The following is an 8166-nucleotide window of genomic DNA, read 5'->3' on the forward strand; positions in this document are numbered from 1 at the left end:
CATTTATGTGATTTTAATGTCTTACCATTAACTATACATACTTCCCATATACAAGAGGTGCCCCAATTCAGATTCTATCAATATGACTTGCTATATTGAGCGTAGGTCTTCCAGGGACATATCAGTTGACAGTAATGAATTGGTTAATTGACATGTACATACTACACTGCAGTAGTATCAGTCGAAGGGAAGTGAATGTATGTTGAGTTGTATTCTCGTGGTGGCGCTATGTATGGAGTACATGACGTATTGCGAATTGTGAGAAAAAAAAAACAGTGTTCACATTTTATCCAGGACCCACGATTGTTGTAATTATCATTTCAGCGTGACTGTATACACAGAATCAAACACATAACACGTGATTTCATTCGACGTGTCATTTTGTAAAACCGTAAAGGTGATATTTTTCACATACGTAAGTTTAAGCGGATGCAATAGCACTCAAAACATACGATCAGATCAAAGTAGCTTAAATACAAGCATCAGAACTTGTGTCCAACACCTTGCGCGCATTTGTATTCTTCACAATGTATGTATGCATATATTACAAAATTGATTTAAATGGAAATCAGACAAACTTAACAAACTGTGATGTTATCTTACAAAACGTGTTTTGTTTTTGACAGTAACCTGTATTCAACTACACATTGTTTCACAAAATACATAACGGCTTACCGAGCGGTCGTTAAATGATAATTGCTACTTCTCGCTAATTAAATGTTTAGAAATTACACTCATCATTCATATGCATTTTCAATTCAAGTTCAAGTTCAATTTACAACTTGGAATTGTTAATGTTTGATTGAATTTTAGTTCGATGATTGTATGCATTGGGTAGCTTCACAAAGTCAAACAATAGTCAAGTTATAGTTATAACTATATAATAGTATATTTAGAATAATTGTTGAGATACTCATTGTAGTCGTGACAATAATTCATCAATCTTCACAAATTAAGCTTACATTTATAACTCAGGTGATAACAATAAAACGACATATGTCATTATCAAATACGCTGGGGTATGCGTGTTATCTGTGAACCATTTGATTTGAACCGATGAATTACTCTGCAATATTTGCATTTAATTTGTCTAAGAAGTGTTCACAAATTGTAAATACAACAACAACTAATTCAGAATGTATAAATTATGTTTATATCAACGTTCATTTTTGACATAGTGTAGGCACAACTGAAGTGATTCGTGGAGCATCGGAACGGAAAAACTTTGGGGTTTCCATGCCTTGGTTCAGAGATCAGTCTGTAACGAGTTAGTTCGGAAACTTTGGTTTAAATATCGTGAAATATAGTAAACTATTCCTAGAAATCACGCCCTCTAGTGACAGAGTGCTTCCCTATGATGAATGCGGCACAGTGCGAGTTGAAGCAATTTCGTTCGGAATGCTGTGGTTGTGTCGTCATCTGAAATATTGTAAAACTCTTAAATATATAATCTTTATTTATGTACAGTCACAGATGAAAACAATTTCAATTCTTCGTGTAAATCCAAGATTACGTCATTGAAGTGCTAAAAGGTATGCTCTCTTATTGCTTGTAGATGTTCTGAGAGGAAGTCCGCTTATTGATACTGTTTTGTGTTGATATTTCCTTTAAACAGTAGCTCGTAAATTTCTATCAATATAACTTTGTATGGACACTTCAATGGAAATAACACTTTATAGTGACATAACTGAGACTTGAAGGTATGGAGAATTAAAGGATATCTAAAAAACGGGTCATGAAAACTTTTATATACTAACAATATTCAGGTTTATTATTCCCGTTACAAACAGTAATCCTGATTCATAGACTCCGAGGCGTCGGCATAGTCTTTAACTGCATTTGTTGAAATATATGTCATATTTTAATGTATTGCATTATATTTTACACAGTGTAATACCATTAAATGTTCCTAACGATAGCGTACGTTCCTGCCATAGTAACACTGTTCATTGAACACCAAAAATATCTCTGGCGGCGATATTAGAGCTAAAAAAACGTAAAAAAATATTTATTTCAGCTTCTTCCGGGACTATACCGCAATCATGCATGAATGGATTTTGTTCAAACTTTGAACACAATGGGACCTTGATGTACGTATTGTTGTTATTGTCTTTACGATGGCATTCAAAGTGACCGATTCAAAAAAATAAATAAGTAAATTTACTGTAATTAAAATAAACAGTATAATCTAAAGATCTGCAATACAAATATCAGACATTACGCCTAGAATCACGAGAAAAAATCAACATTGTACTGTATGAATATATTTTGAATACTGTGACTATCATTCATAGATTTAACATTACTCTAATGATGACGTATCACATACTCAAATGACAGATGAATTATATGAGAATCATGTAATGCGTAATTGTATTTTGAGTTGTCACTGCTACATTTACAGATACGTAGGTGAACAGATGAATGCATATTTATCTAAGAGATACCCCCCGGTACTTACCTGGGAGACATTAAGCATAAGGACATATTTTATTTGGACAAATAACGTAAAATTATATCACAGAAACGATAAATTTATACTTTTGGACCCCACAAGTAAACTAGTCGCAGTGGTTATCGCCGCAAAGGGTTTCGATTCACCAATTAGTGCAAAAATGGAAATAAAACGCACAGTAAAGTTACAAAAGTACGAACACACATTACCGCAAGTAGGTTCAGCCTCGGTCAGAATACGAATAGCCTGCATTGACACTGAACCGGTTTAGTCAGATAGTCACCCGTGACACGACGCGGCACTAAATCGACGCCAGGAGCATATACCGACTAAATGTGTGCAAAGAGATAGAACACGTTTACCATTGGGATAGTGAAAACAAAACAATAGATTTCAGCTAATGGTATCCCAGGTTTTAAACAGTTAAATTGAGTAATTAAATGTATTTCAGGAGGGGACGTGGTTGGAAAATGTCAATATAAAAATTCGACAATTTCATTTTCTTTTTCATTTTTTATTTTCGTATTGTATAAATTATGTTCATTGACATATTGTTTATTTAAAACATGTGTACGTTTATGTTGGTATCAGATTCGAATAATTACGTTGCATGTTTCGTTGATGACGATTATGGTATGGTTTGAAGCCTTCCACGTCCACATCTTGTACCGCACTTGACATAAATGTATCTTTATTTCCTGTGCACCAATTTTGATTTTAAGCACACGTAACTTGAGACTAATGTCGGACAAGTATAATTTGAATTCAAATCATTCTGACAATAACTTGCAGTGTATCCCAGCCATTACTGACTGAGATGCAGATTTCACAATTAATATTCTGAATGACTCTTCGTGTAGTTTGAAAATGACCAAAATGGCCAAAATGTGAGATTGACATAATCTAAATTATTCGGTGGAAGTTTAGAAAGGAATTTAGCGTCAAATACGGTGAATTATTGGATTCATTTCCTGCAGCAAAGTATTTTCGCACTTTGTCTTTAAATCATAAGACATTTACCGAAATTCACACACATCTTTCCCATTTGCTTATTTTCAGGTGACGCTATAAATAAACTGGTTCAGCCTTATAAATCATCCATACTGAACACATTGTGGTCATGGTGTCAGATATCAAACAACAAAGACACAATTCATGTGTGTATCAATAGTACTAGAGCGTGGGTCTGTTTGGAGCGTGTCGAACTGTACATAGAATGCTATTTACCAAGGTATTTAATATGATCTGTCTACATAATTTAAATATGAATACATTGAATGGAAACGTTGACCTCAGTGATGACCTCAGATAAGCAGGTACAATACCTGAACGTCGCCATGCCCATATAAGAAAGCAAACAGTGACATGATATTTCGTATTTCGTTGTATCTGTATGAACGCAGTCAAGTGGTTTTGTGCACAGTCTGGTGTGGAGGAACTGTGTTTCATGGCTACCATGTCATATTTTGCTATGACACACCTGAATTTCATCAGAAATAATTGTATTGCCCATATCCTATGTTTTAAGAATGATTATTTTGATGAAAGAAATGTTTTTGTAATATTTCATACAAAATTTGAATGATATAAAAATATTAAATCAAGGATATAATGAGTATTAATTTTATTATGATTGACTGGAATTAAGAACTGATAATTTTCTTATTTCTATATGTCTCAGAAAAACTAGTGTTCTAACCTGTTAGTCGAGTGTGAGACATTATGCTTATCAGAAAAAGATATCATTTCACATTTTCACTTGTATATGTATTTTCACTGACACTGTAATAATTAGGCGCGTAATGTATCTCCATTCAGGCTATGTCTGTATAATTAATGCGGGCAGAATTTACTATTTAATATTATAATGACCAGATGTTTCTATTTTATTCTGAAATTATAAAAAAAATAAACTTAACATCTTTTTCATTGTGTCCAACATATGTCTACGTCATAACCTTGTTATTAGCATATTGGGACTATTTCCGTATTCCACAAGGCATGCATCTACACTTACTTTTTATGTGACATCAATGCCCAAACATAACCGACGCTACCAACCCAGCGACTACTCAGATAGCAGGGAATTGGTACACACTCCCATCGTGTCAAACGCTACTTGTAGGTTTTTGACGTTGAAATATTCTAAAACTCTGGTCTAGAAAGTTGGGCTGGCAACTGACTTCAGTTGTTGTTGTTTTTTATGTTATTTAAAACGACAATGCTTTCCTGAATTAGGTATTATGTCCTAGTCATCGACATTCGCAAAATAACCTAATTTTTCGACGAATAACATTCCGGTTTAATTAATAAACATTAAAAATAATTGCATGTACTCTAAAAGTTTAGAATCTCATGTATTTACAGCAAAGTACCATAGAAGTAATAAACTGTTTCTGTTTTTTTATTGTTTTACTCCAGCACCAGAGACGGCGACACGAAATTGTGTTGTGCTTACTATGTGACGTCATCGTATATCATCAATATGCAAGTTGTTGACTGTTTACGGAGCACAATATCCTAGATTCATGAAACGCCCAACCAGGTGTACAAACCACGTCCGTTCGGCACAAAATTGGTATATTAACGATGTCACAACTCTCAAAATATTTTAATATTTTAAAAGGTTGAAAAAGCATGCCATGTCGAATGACAAAAAAAAGTCGGAGTCTGTACAAAGTACAAACCAAAGGGACATTTGCATATCCAGAGTTATGGGGAAATTCCAGCTTGATAATGAATCATGCCGAGCATGATTGTGACTCGCGCTGCAGCATAGTTGTCAGCAGCTGATAATTCAGAGCACATCCCAAATCCATATCGCTCATCAACCAATTTTCCACCAAGGAACACGAAATTGTAAACACGTAGGGGAAAGATGATATGTTCATCGGCGAAAAAGTTACATAAAACAGTTACTCCTAAACAGAGCAAAATAAAAAAATAAAATTCACTTTTCGAATACACCCAAAATATAACATTTTCCAATGCAATAATCAATAATGAATATATGTACGTTATGTATGTTATAAATAGTAAAGTTCGTGCTGAATCAGGGACGGATCTAGGATTCCGGAATAGGGGGCGGGGAGAGATAAGTTGGCCGAAGGCCAAGTTCGCGAGCGCCAATGGCGCGAAGCCCTGTTGGTTGTTGAAAATAAGAGGGGCCGCGGCCCCCTCGGCCCCCATCTAAATCCGCCAATGTGAATGATTGATGGAAAGCGATTTTAAAGTGGCCACTTAGCCACTCGTTGTTTTTAAGTTTGTGTACAGTTATCGAGAGAATATAATATATATAATATAAAGCGAATATTTTTAATGTAGATTTAATGCATTTTATTTATCTGCGTAAAACTTAGCATGTTCATTTGATAGAGGTGTGTTTGATAGTTTAGGAAGCTTCTAAGCATGTTTTCACGACACCGGATGAACATGATAGCGATCTCTAAAAAAATCTACTAATTTGTTGTCAATGATTTGGATTTTTTTCTGTTATCAATTCCTGAAACACTGTCCACCTCGCCACTGTTTTCACACTTCCAATCATGAACTCCCCACCTTCCAAACTGTCGTCATTTTAGGATTACCAAGTGATTGACAAAATAACTTGACTCTGAAAGCTCGCTGTTCGCAGAGCACAGCACAAACTCAAAGGAAAGTTGCCAGTTTACGAAGCACAGTGACCTAGATTCGTGAAACATCCACCCGCAGGGACTGTGATCCAACCAGGTGTACAAAACACGTCTGTTCGTCACACGTATTTTTAACAATAACTCCCAAAATATGTCCAAAAGCTTATCATATGAATACTTTAATAGGTTTAAAATAAACATCGCATGTTGACTGACAGAAATAATATTTGTGTCGGAGTCTGTACGCAGTGCTGATATTGTGCACCGGAAGTACAAGCCAAGTTGAAATTATCCAGCATGATTATGAATCATGTGAACATGTTTATAAATCGCGCTGCATCACAGTTGTCATAGTTAGGTCTGATAATTCTTTGAGTGTGTTTAAAATCAGTTTAAGGTGATTACGGATGGCACTTATCTTCTTGTTATTCATTGTACTTGGCTTGGCATCGTATGAAGGTATGTAAATATTCCTACCACAGGTTGTACACACGTGGCCCAATCTGGCTGCAGTTTATGCAGCTGGTAGTGGTATACGTTGCAGGCGGCCAGATAACGTAATGTCAGAATAGCCTAAGCGGTCAATAAGAGCTGCTAAACTGCAGCAAGTTAAGGTCCAATCACAAAGGTTTACAACATTTAGTATAATGTACAATTAAGTCATTTTTTTCAGTTCCAGCAGAGTCTGTGACATTATATGGCATAACCAATCCTGTGAAAGAAGGTGAAACTAAAATACTGACTTGTACCACATCAACCAGTAATCCAGCATCTCAGATATCATGGTTAAAAGATAACAATGTATGGACTGCTAATACATATGAATCTATTACATCTGATGTTACAAGAGATGGAGATTATAATGGTGAAATAAGTGAACAACAGATGACAATATCCATACAAGCAGAACATAACAGTACATCATATCAATGTCAATCAAGTAATACTGACTTTACTGGTCACGTGACCTCTACTGTCATTCATCTTACTGTTTATTGTAAGTAATTTACTCATAATGGTCACATTTCTTGCATTTACAATATTACTATTTCATGTACAAATGTGAAACTATATTTTCGTCGTTACAAACATTGTGTTGCGGTACCTACGAAAATGTTATTTTGAAAATATATAATTATTAATTAGAATAAATGTTAAATGTTTATTACATTGATTTCATGGTTATTTAAAGGCGCATTTGTACTCACATTTATGAATTCAGAAGATGTATATACGAACGGCCTTTGGGACCAAATATGGTATAGTCGTATTTATGTTCGTTTCGCTTCAAACCTTTGTTTTGAATGACGTAAACCACAAAAAGTACAGAAATAATAAAATGATTGTTACGTAATAACATTGTATTTATAAACTTTGTATTTACATCAAAATAATGTTGTTTCAATTACTCAATCGCAACTGTTACTATTTTTAGATGATCCAATCGTGGAACTGGATCACGATACTAGAATACTGAGCTGGACACGTCACGAGAACGAGACATATACATGTGTGAAAATAGAAGCACGTCACGTGGATGTCACATGGGATGTTATTGTGAAATGTGTCGATAGAATTATACTTGAATACAAAGTGAATGATATAAATAGAGAATACAGAATTACATATTGCACTGAAGAAGGGATTTTTGAAAGTCGTGAATTCTCTGTATTGACAAAGAGTATTAGTAATGGTAATATATTATGATCCGATTCAGCTAAAGTTTATATAAGTTATTACAATTTACTGAGTTGCACCAAATAACCCAACATTCAGCAACATTTGGTTAATGAAGGCCTTTTTTTACTAAATTAATACCCGATTTCAGTGCAGTTAGTTTTAGTAACACAATTCTTTATTATTAGAACTGCTTTGTGATAATGTTTAATAGTTTACTAATATCTTGATGGGCATCACACGGCATTAAATCTCACGCTAATAAAACGAAATTATCATGGGCAGCTCGACTGTGACCTTAAACTATTTGTGACTGTCTTATTTCTAATTATCTAATAATATGTGTGCTAATATGTACACTGGCCCTAGAATAAATAATTTATGTTGTATGGCATCATGGGA

Source organism: Saccoglossus kowalevskii, chromosome 5, assembly GCF_978046115.1.
Source record: "Saccoglossus kowalevskii chromosome 5, keSacKowa6.1, whole genome shotgun sequence".
NCBI classification, from domain to species: Eukaryota; Metazoa; Hemichordata; class Enteropneusta; family Harrimaniidae; genus Saccoglossus; species Saccoglossus kowalevskii.